The sequence below is a fragment of the Prionailurus bengalensis genome, chromosome C2 (genome assembly GCF_016509475.1).
Source record: "Prionailurus bengalensis isolate Pbe53 chromosome C2, Fcat_Pben_1.1_paternal_pri, whole genome shotgun sequence".
In the NCBI taxonomy this organism is placed as follows: domain Eukaryota; kingdom Metazoa; phylum Chordata; class Mammalia; order Carnivora; family Felidae; genus Prionailurus; species Prionailurus bengalensis.
The window spans coordinates 81,264,781-81,275,395 of NC_057350.1; positions in this window are offsets into that span (position 1 = coordinate 81,264,781).

The following is a 10,615-nucleotide window of genomic DNA, read 5'->3' on the forward strand; positions in this document are numbered from 1 at the left end:
TTACCGAGCCATGAAAACCAACAAACTGCCATGGAATCGAGAAACGTGAATGATTGGATTGGGTAAGGCTGTCCTGAGTCTTAATCTCAGCACTGCTTATTTACCTAAAAGCCTTCAGCTCTTATCCCCATCAGAACAGTTCCCTTTGCAAGAAAATGTTCTGGGGAAAGCCTTACGAGTGGGACGGCCACCAAATTCTCATTGGAGCCCCTAACACTTTGCCGATATAGAGAAAGCCCCTTCTCATGTCCTTACTTGAGTTTATTTTTCGGTTTTGGTTTTTTGGATCTTTTGATCGATGGATCAGCCTTTTTTTTTTTTTAACGTTTATTTAGTTTTGAGAGACAGAGAGAAAACGTGAGCTGGGGAGAGGCAGAGAGACAGGGAGACACAGAATCTGAAGCAGGCTCCAGGCTCCGAGCTGTCAGCACAGATGCGGGGTGCGAACCCACAAACCGTGAGATCATGACCTGAGCCAAAGTCTGATGCCTAACTCACTGAGCCCCCAGGCGCCCCGGGATGGATCAGGCTTTTAACTCAATGTTTGCTTTTGTATATCATAATTCAGGATTTAATATATTTTTCCAGTAGTATGAGCTTTACCTCAAAATAGCTTTGCGCTTTACTGCTAAGCTTGACGCTCCAACTATTTTATAACTGTGTATCACCTTCAATTGTAAGAATTATTTCTTTTTGGTTATTTAATTCATTGGTTTAGTTTCTTGAGCTTAGGTGCGAGAAATGACATGCTCTTACCAGTCAAATCTGAATAATGCTGGGTTTTTTCCTTTCTTGGTGAAGGGTTGGGGAGAGGTGGGTGAGTGGTCATAGTTTGCTCTAAAGGTGAGGTTTCTTTTTTCAGTTTATATGTGATGCTTGTTTGGTATGGAAGATTGCTGTATTCCCCCTCTTTCCCCACATTCTGGAAGCACTCCTTCCTGCAGATCTCGCATCAAAAGTGATTCAGGTGGGACTAACTCCCTGTACATATTCCCCACCCCCACCGCCACTGCTGTCCTCCATTACTAGTAATAGAAGTGGGTGTGTGCCCGTTAGATCAAGGCAGCCATGTGACCTAACACGGTTAATCACAGACTGCAGGGTTTTTGGGTTTTAAGCGAAATATAGCTTGTACACAATGTGACGTTGGTTTCAGGTGTGTGCCTAGTGATTCCCCAGCTCTGTATGCTATGCTGAGCTCACCATCTGTCACCCTACAACAGTATCATGACTATATTCCCTCCGCTGTGCCTTTCATCCCCATGACTTATTCATTCCATAACTAGAATCCTGTGCCTCCCACTCCCTTCTTCTCATTTTGCCCAGCCCCCCCCCCCCCCGCCCCCAGCCCCCTTCTCTCTGGCAACTGCCAGTTTGTCCTCAGGAGGGTTTGACGTACAGACATCAGAAGAGTGAAAAGTTCTTCAGTTCGGGGATGCGGAGCTAAAGAATGACAGAAATAGACATCTTTTCCTGCCGTCTTCTCTGGTCTCACAAAAGAAGCCATCTGTATCAAGGAAAAATGTTATCGATCCACTAACAGAGGCAGAGACCAGATGAAGTGAGAGGACAGTTAGACTCATCACCATGTCGCTAGAGCCCCTGGATCTAGACTGAAGTATGCTCTATCCCTGTGATTTTTGGTTACTTGACTGATAGATTTTGATTTTTGCTTATACTGGTCGGAGTTGTGTTTCTGCTACTTGTAGCCCAGAGTCGACGATAAAACAGGAAAGTATGAAAGGGAAAAACAAGTACTATTAATTCCACCATCAAAGATACCTGGAGTTTTGTAGTATTTTTGTTGAGTTTTTATTCCAATCATTTTCTACGTTTATTTATTTTTTTGGGGACAGAGAGAGACAGAGCATGAACGGGGGAGGGGCAGAGAGAGAGGGAGACACAGAATCGGAAACAGGCTCCAGGCTCTGAGCCATCAGCCCAGAGCCCGACACGGGGCTCGAACTCCCGGACCGCGAGATCGTGACCTGGCTGAAGTCGGACGCTTAACCGACTGCGCCACCCAGACGCCCCCCAATCATTTTCTATGCGTGCTAATAACTATACCCACAATTCTGTATCCTTTTTTTTTTTTTTTTTTTTTTTTTTTGTAAACTTAACCTAAGTATAGAGGCGCCTGGGCAGCTCAGTCGGTTGAGCCTCCGACTTCGGCTCAGGTCATGATCTCGCAGTCTGTGAGTTCGAGCCCCGCGTGGGGCTCTGTGCTGACAGCTCGGAACCTGGCACCTGCTTCGGATTCTGTGTCTCCCTCTCTCTCTCTGCCCCTCCCCCACTCATGCTCTCTCTCTCTCTCTGTCAAAAATAAATAAACATAAAAAAATTTTTTGAACTTAACATAATTATATAAGCATTTCGGTAATTCAGAATTATTTGCAAATATCATTGCTCATGGGCATCTCATCATGCAACCATGCCATGATTATAACCACCCCTCCATTATTGGGCACTTAACTTGTTTCCAATTTTTCTCCATTATGAATTCTACTACAATAAATATCTTTGTACCCAGAGATTTTTTTCCTGCCTTTAGGGTTATTTCCTTCATATATAATCTCAGGAATTTAATTATTGGGCAAAACATATGAACATTTTTAATGTCCATGATAAAATGTTAGTAATTTATACCCAAAGAGTTGTTGTATTGTTAATAACCTCAACAAAAGCGCCTAAAGATGCCAAATTCATGACTACATTAAATATTACTACTTAAAACGATCTTTCATTAGTTATATAGTTGAAAATAACATGGCATAACTTTGTTTTAATTTGTATTTATTAGAAACGTATTTGCATAAACTTATAAGTCATTTCTTTTCTTCCTTTTTGTGGCTTGTCTCTTCATGTCCCTACCCATGTGTTTCCTGGGGACATTGTGTTTTATCAATTTGACTTTTTTTTCTTAATTTTTTTAATGTGTATTTGTTTTTGAGAGACAGAGCATGAGCATGGGAGGGGCAGAGAGAGGAGGAGACACAGAACCCGAAGCAGGATCCAGACTCCGAGCTGTCAACACAGAGCCCGACGCAGGGCTCGAAGCCACAAACTGTGAGACCATGACCTGAGCCAAAGTCAGATGCTTAATCGATTGAGCCACCAAGGTGCCCTGAACCTGCAATCCATTTCAAGCTCATATGAGCTTGTTTTGCTTTGTTCTAAACAAATGGAATGCATAAAGTTTCTTTGACCACATATTCAACTTTTGCATATTTTAAGGTCTAATTCTGGGCAATCTGATCTTCCATTATTCTGTCTCTTCTTACACCAGGAATATTCTGCTTTAATTGCCATGATTTTGTAATGTGCTTCAACATCTAGGCAAGGCTAGCTGCCATGCCCACTTGTACATTATTATTTTTTTTTAATTTTGTTGTTATATTGTCTCACTTGTTTGCTCTCAGGTGATGACCACAAAAGGAGAAAACGAACATCTCTGAAAATTCACCAGCAGGAGCAAAATAAGAAAAGGAGCATGGCTACAAGTTATCGTCTTCAAAATGTGGCTATTGAGGAAAGAAAGAAAAAGATTCTGTCAGAACAAGACCTGGCTTCTAATCCCGCTACAGCCCCACCATGTTGGCACTGAGGAGGGAAGAACACTGGACAAATTCCTGAGTTCTCACTGATACCACCCGAGGGGAAAACAGACAGAGGAAGTAAGCAGCCCAGGAAACACTCATCAGAGTATAGGTCCCAACTTCAGATCTTGGTGGACACAGGAAAAGCCCCAGGAAACCATCAGGAACTCAGAGGTATTCTACCATGAGGACAGGAAGCATGGCCAACATGACAGCTTAATTCTTGGGACCAGATATTTAACATCAGTTCAGAAGACAGACTGAAACCCAGGGTACTCAACAAAGGCTGCATACAGCCCCCGGCAGAGGTCTGTTCCTAATCTTTCTGCCCTCAGTCTCAGACGAGGGGACAGAGAGCAAGATTTTAGCTCCACCCTGTAGCCTGGAGGTGAGACTTGCAAGTGTCAGGGATGCAAGTTCCGGAGAACTCATCCTCACTGTCGCGGGGAGAGGTGAGGGTCTGGAAACAGCTGCCCACATGCACCACCAGCAAGCTAGAATTAATCAGATATACTACAGAAGAACAAGGAGAGAAGCAAGCACAGTGTGCCAGAGAGGAACCAAGAACCAGGTGGGGAGAAAAAATATATAAGCCAAGCAAAAAAAAATAAATAAAATAAAAACCAAAACGCCTAAGAGTGTGTGTTCTGTGGAAGACTGTGATGAAAGCATGAGTAAAATAATGTGTTCAGAGGGAGCCCAACAACAAGAGGGTAAAGCAACAGAACTTCCAGAACATTGTTAAGTAGGAATGGAAACAGTAGTTGTCTTGTCTTGTCCCCAGTTTTGATAAGGACATATTTGGTGTCCATTATTTATTATAATGCTAGTCACTATTTAGAATTTGTTATGCTTTGGGGCGCCTGGGTGGCTCAGTCAGTTAAGCGTCCGACTTCAGCTCAGGTCATGATCTCACAGTAGGTGAGCTCGAACCCCACGTCGGGCTCTGTGCCGACAGCTCAGAGCCTGGAGCCTGCTTCGGATTCTGTGTCTCCTCCTCTCCCTGCCTCTCCCCTGCTCACGCTCTGTCTCTCTCTGACTCTGAATAATAAATAAACATTAAGAAAAATTAGAATCTGGTACGCTTTATCATGGGAAGGATTCAGCATTCTATCTCCAATCCATAATGTGTTGGCAACAAATGGTTGAACACTGACTCAACCTATTTCAGCTGGCGCAGACAAGTTATTTTGCAAGGTCCTGTTTTCCCCTCGCACCACACTCACAAAGACCTTCAGTCCAGTCCTCCGAACTTGTCCACCTGAATGAGGAGCGAGACATTTCATCGTATTTCCATTTAGCAACCAGACTTTCTGTCAGACAGCAACCTTAATGACTCATTTTACAAAGGCAAGTTTTTCCACTACCAGTATTTACAAGATTGCTGACACTGGAGCTACAGGTTGTATTAATGCCCTGTCCCCCCAAATGTCTTGAAACTAGAAAGAAGGACAGGCCAGAGGGACTGGGATTTATTTTTTCTATGCACATGAGCTTTGGAGCCAGGTAGCTCTGAGTACAAATCCTTGCTCTACAATTTACCCATCGTGATTTTGAACCACAACTTAGTTTCTCCGAGCACCCGTGTTCTCACGTCACAGGTGGGTCTATGGATATTTAATTTACAAGGGGTTGTAAGAATTAAATACAATAATGCATTTTAAACACGTACCTCAAAATGGTTCTTTATATCATTTTCAATTTTTTTTAACGTTTATTTATTTTTGAGACAGAGAGAGACAGAGCATGAACGGGGGAGGGTCAGAGAGAGAGAGGGAGACACAGAATCGGAAGCAGGCTCCAGGCTCTGAGCCGTCAGCCCAGAGCCCGACGCGGGGCTCGAACTCAGGGACCGCGAGATCATGACTTGAGCCGAAGTGGGACACTTAACCGACTGAGCCACCCAGGCGCCCCCTTTATATCATTTTCAATGCTATTATTTAAAAAAAAATTATTATGTGCCTGGCACATCATAGAAACTCAATAAATATTTACTGAATGAATAAATGATCTCTATAAAAAATTCAGAGATGGGGCGCCTGGGTGGCGCAGTCGGTTAAGCGTCCGACTTCAGCCAGGTCACGATCTCGCGGTCGGTGAGTTCGAGCCCCGCGTCAGGCTCTGGGCTGATGGCTCAGAGCCTGGAGCCTGTTTCCGATTCTGTGTCTCCCTCTCTCTCTGACCCTCCCCCGTTCATGCTCTGTCTCTCTCTGTCCCAAAAATAAATAAACGTTGAAAAAAAAATTAAAAAAAAAATTCAGAGATGAAATAGAAAGTCTAAGCCCACAAAAGATTTACCAGCTAGGAAATTAATTGCAAATAAAATAAATCTAGATGAAACTAGAGTTCTAGGTTTGATTTCATGGGGCTTAGCAACTTAATTCTTTTTTTTTTTCCTGAAAAAAAATTATTTTAAATTCCAGTCTAATGACGGAATTCTGTTACCTTTTTTTTTCTATTTTTTTTAACGTTTATTCATTTTTGAGACAGAGAGAGACAGAGCATGAATGGGGGAAGGTCAGAGAGAGAGGGAGACACAGAATCTGAAACAGGCTCCAGGCTCTGAGCTGTCAGCACAGAGCCCGACGTGGGGCTCAAACTCACGGACCGCGAGATCATGACCTGAGCCGAAGTGAGCCGCCTAACCGACTGAGCCACCTAGGCGCCCCATGTTACCTTTTTACTAAGTATTCTTCCTAACTAGATCTCAGCCTGGTTCCTGAGTCACAAACTAATTTCTGACCCCTTGTATTCTTTGGATGCAAATACAGTAGAAACTTAGTTTGCAAGCATAATTATTTCCGGAAACATGCTTGCAATCCAAAGCACTGCATATCAAAGCGAATTTACCCTCAAGAAATAATGGAAATTCAGATGATTTGTTCCACAACCCCAAAAAATTCATGTAAAAATGATTACAATACTGTAAAACAAAATCACAAAGAAAATACAAAACATAAAGAAAAACAAATTAACCTGCCCTTACCTTTGAAAATCTTCATGGCCTGTGTGAGGAAGACAAGAGAAAGGAGGGTTATTGTGTAGGACGACTTTCACTGTCACTAACAGAATCACTGCTATCTATTGGCTCAATGGAATCTTTTTCTTTTGTTCAACTTTAACAAGAAACCTACCTAATGACCTCGAATGAAGCAAAGCATTCCTAAGCTTACTTTTGTATGGAAAAGCAAAGGTCTGTCCGTAGGCGCTTTGAAGTGACAAAAAATACACTAGGGCCAGTTGTGGGCACCTTCCAACCTTCTGAAAAATCACTGATTTCTGCCAAACACCATGGCCTGAGACTAAGCATCTGAGCATGGGAGACAATCACCCACAATCCCACAGAGAGAGAGAGACAGAGACAGAGAGAGAGGAACCATTGTGATCATGTTGTGATCATGCGACATTCAGCGTCACGTACTATTCTTATTGCAAGACATCGCTCATTTATCAAGTTAAAATTTATTAGCAACGTTTGCTCGTCTTGCAGAACACTCATAGAACAAGTTACTCGCAATGCAAGGTTTTACTGTAACAGAAATCAACTCAAGCTGGCTTAAGTTAAAAGGAGAAATTGTACAAAAATCTAGGAACTGGTTCTCGGGGGACCCACGGGCAGCGATACAGCTGTGTCAAGAAGGAATGGAAACAAAAAGGGGAAAGCTTCTGGGAACTAGAATGCTCTCACTCTCCCTCCAACTTTCAGTTCTATTTCTTTCTTTCTTTTTTTTTTTTAAGTTGATTTATTTACTTTGAGAGAAAGTGAGTATAAGGGGGGGAGGAGTAAAGAGAAGGAGAGAGAGAATCTCAAGCAGGCTCCGCCTTATCCACGCACAGCCTGATGCGGAGCTCAAACTCACAAACCATGAGGTCATGACTTGATCTGAAAGCAAGGGTCAGACGCTTAACTGACGGTGTCACCCAGGCGTCCCTTCAGTTCTGTTCCTAAGACTGGTTCTTTCACCAAGATGAGCCTCTTCTCTCTCTAGACCGTCTGGCAGAAGGTAGCCACCCATGAGCCTTGAATCTTCATGTTTGGCATGTATCCTCATTCATATTCCTGAGGGAAATTGTGTTGGCCTGGCTTAGATCAAGCACCTGCCCTGGTTCATTCAACAGCCTCTAGGAGAAAGGGATCAGAATGGAACACAGAATGGACCACCTTCACTGCTTGAACTGAAGGACCGGGGGGTGGGGGGGGGGGGGGGGGGGGGGGGGAAGGGGCACCAGGGAGAAATGGCAGGACATCCAGTAGATGTCCACCACACGTAGCCCTTACCGCACACTGACCCTGAGCCTGTTCACAGCCCTGACTCTAACCACAGACTGAACTGCCCACTAAGGCTTCATCTTGGCCCAGGGACTCCACTTACACTGACCTTGTGAAACACACATAACTGATAAAGTGAAGAGATCTCACTTAGCTTCCTTTTGGGAAAATGTGGTTTTTGTTCAAAGGCATGTGAATTTTTTTCTCTTTTTTTTTTTTCTTTATTAGAGAGAGACAGAGAGAGAGAGAGAGCAGGGGAGGGGCAGAGAGAGAGGGAGAGGGAGAATCCTAAGCAGGCTCTGTGCTGACAGAGGGACATGGGGCTTGAACTCATGAGCCACGAGATCCTGACCTGAGCTGAAATCCAGAGTCAGACTCTTAACTGACGGAGCCACCCAGGTGCCCCAGACATGTGAATTTTGTTCAAACTCATGTTTACTTACTATAAAATACCCGAGTGAGAACTAAAAGGTTAAAGGGGAAAAAAAAAATCTAATTCTTTCAAAACATTCTTCAAAACCTGGATATTTCTAGAAATTCCTGAGTAAAACACTAGATGAACAAAATTTCTGAATTTGGAGGTTACTATTTCCAGTTTGGTCCCTGTGGGTGGGGTCACGCTGACTTCTTTAGTCTCTGCACAGGGTGTAATATATTCTCATCAACCAGTCCAGGCACAGTAAAATTCAGAGGCTGGGGTAAGTCAAGACCTTACTTGGCTCCAGCCTCCCTTAGTGGAGGAGGACTTTTAATAGCAAAAGTTTTAACATTGTAATGTTTCAATGTATATAGATGTAATATACATAGAGACCACAATGTAAAGAGATCCGGACAAAGAACGCTATGTGATTATAAGCATCTATATTTTATTTGAAGTGCTAAAATATTAATTCTAACTATACTGTGAAAAGTTAGGCATATACATTGTATTCCTAGAGCAACTACTAAAAAATACCACCAACACATAGACAAAAATCCAATAAATAAATTAAGATGAAATACTATGAAATATTCAACCAATCCAAAAGAAGTCAGGAAAGAGAATAAAATGGGAGGCAAAACGAAAACAAAATGGTAGCCTTAAATCCAACCATAACAACTCTTGTATTCAATATGAATTGTCTAAAACACCAATTAAAAGAGAAGGTTTTCAGATGGGATAAAAAAACAAGACCCAATCACAAGCAGTCTATAAGAAAATACATCTTAAGTATAATAATACAATTGACCCTTGAACAACATGGGTTTTATTTTTACTATTTTAAAGTTTATTTATTTATTTTGAGAGAGAGTGTGTCGGGGGGTATGGGGGAGGGAAGGGCAGAGAGAGAAGGAGAGAGAGAGAATCCCAAGCAGGCTCTGCACTGCCAGGGCAGAGCCCAATGCAGGACTTGAACCTGTGAACCTTGAGATCATGACGTGAGCCAAAAACAAGAGTTGGATGCTTAACTGACTGAGCCACCCAGGCACCCCAGAACAACATGGGTTTTAGTTGCATGGGTCCACTAACACACAGATTCCTTTTCAATAAATACACATACAATAATGTAAATGTATTTTCTCTTCCTTATAATTTTCTTAATAACATGTTCTTTTTTCTAGCTCACTTTATTGTAAGAATACAGCATATCATATCTATAATATACAGAACACATGTTAGTCGACTATTTACGTTGCCATTAAGGCTTCTGGTCAATAGTAGACAAGTTTTTGGAGGGTCAAGTTTACACACAGATTTTTTTACTGTGTGCAGAGTTGGTACCCCTAAACCCCACACTGTTCAAGAGTCAACCACATAGATTTAAAGCAACATGATGGAAGAAGATATACCACACAAACAGCAATCAAAAGAAAGCTAGAGTGCCTATATAAATTCCAGACAAAATAGACCTCAGAATAGGGAAAATCACCGGAGATAAATAAAGGCATTATATAATGATAAAAAGTAAACTCACCAAGAAGACATAATATTAAAATAGTATGTACTTAATAGGAGAACTCCAAAATACATAAAGCAAAAGCTGGCAGAACTGAAGAGAAATAAACAAACCCATAAGTATTATTTGAAGATATGATGGGGCCATGAAGATAACACAGGACCACTAATCCTAAAATATTGGCCACAACTTCTCTCAGGAGGTATTGGGCAGATTGGCTCTCTCTGTTTCCACAAAGAACTAACCCTGCTCCAGGGAGCTTACGGTGAGTGTGGCACTATGTCCAGTGCTGTGAAGAAGCCACCTTACCCAGATGTGGGACTGTGAGCATGGCCAGACGTTAGCTACTTGTTGAAATTTTAGGGAAAACCGATAGTAATTTTCCAGCAATATCTCCCTGAGAAACCTAAGAAAATTCAAACATGCCACTGAGAGTTTATTGTGGGCAGGTGTTTTTGCAATTCATCATCCACTCTCCCACTTCTGGTAACCGTCTCCTGTTTTGCTTTAGAGAAAATACCCTTTCTTCAGCTTGAGCCATAATCAACTTACGTCAATAAATATAGTCCATCGTCCTGAGCGAAATAATTGGTCAGAGATGGGCATACAATGTAGCCAGAGCCAATGGCGTGCAAAGACATAGTTGCTGGGGCTTCTGGAAAAGAGAACTTCCACTCTCCTCCTTGGGAACCACCAGAAAAGAGGATATCCCTTTAGCCAGATGGTGGGATGGGAGGGTGCCAGAGCTGGCACGCTACCAGTCAGTCTTTTGGGTTTTTTTTAAGTCTCTCTCTCTCTCTCTCTCTCTCTTT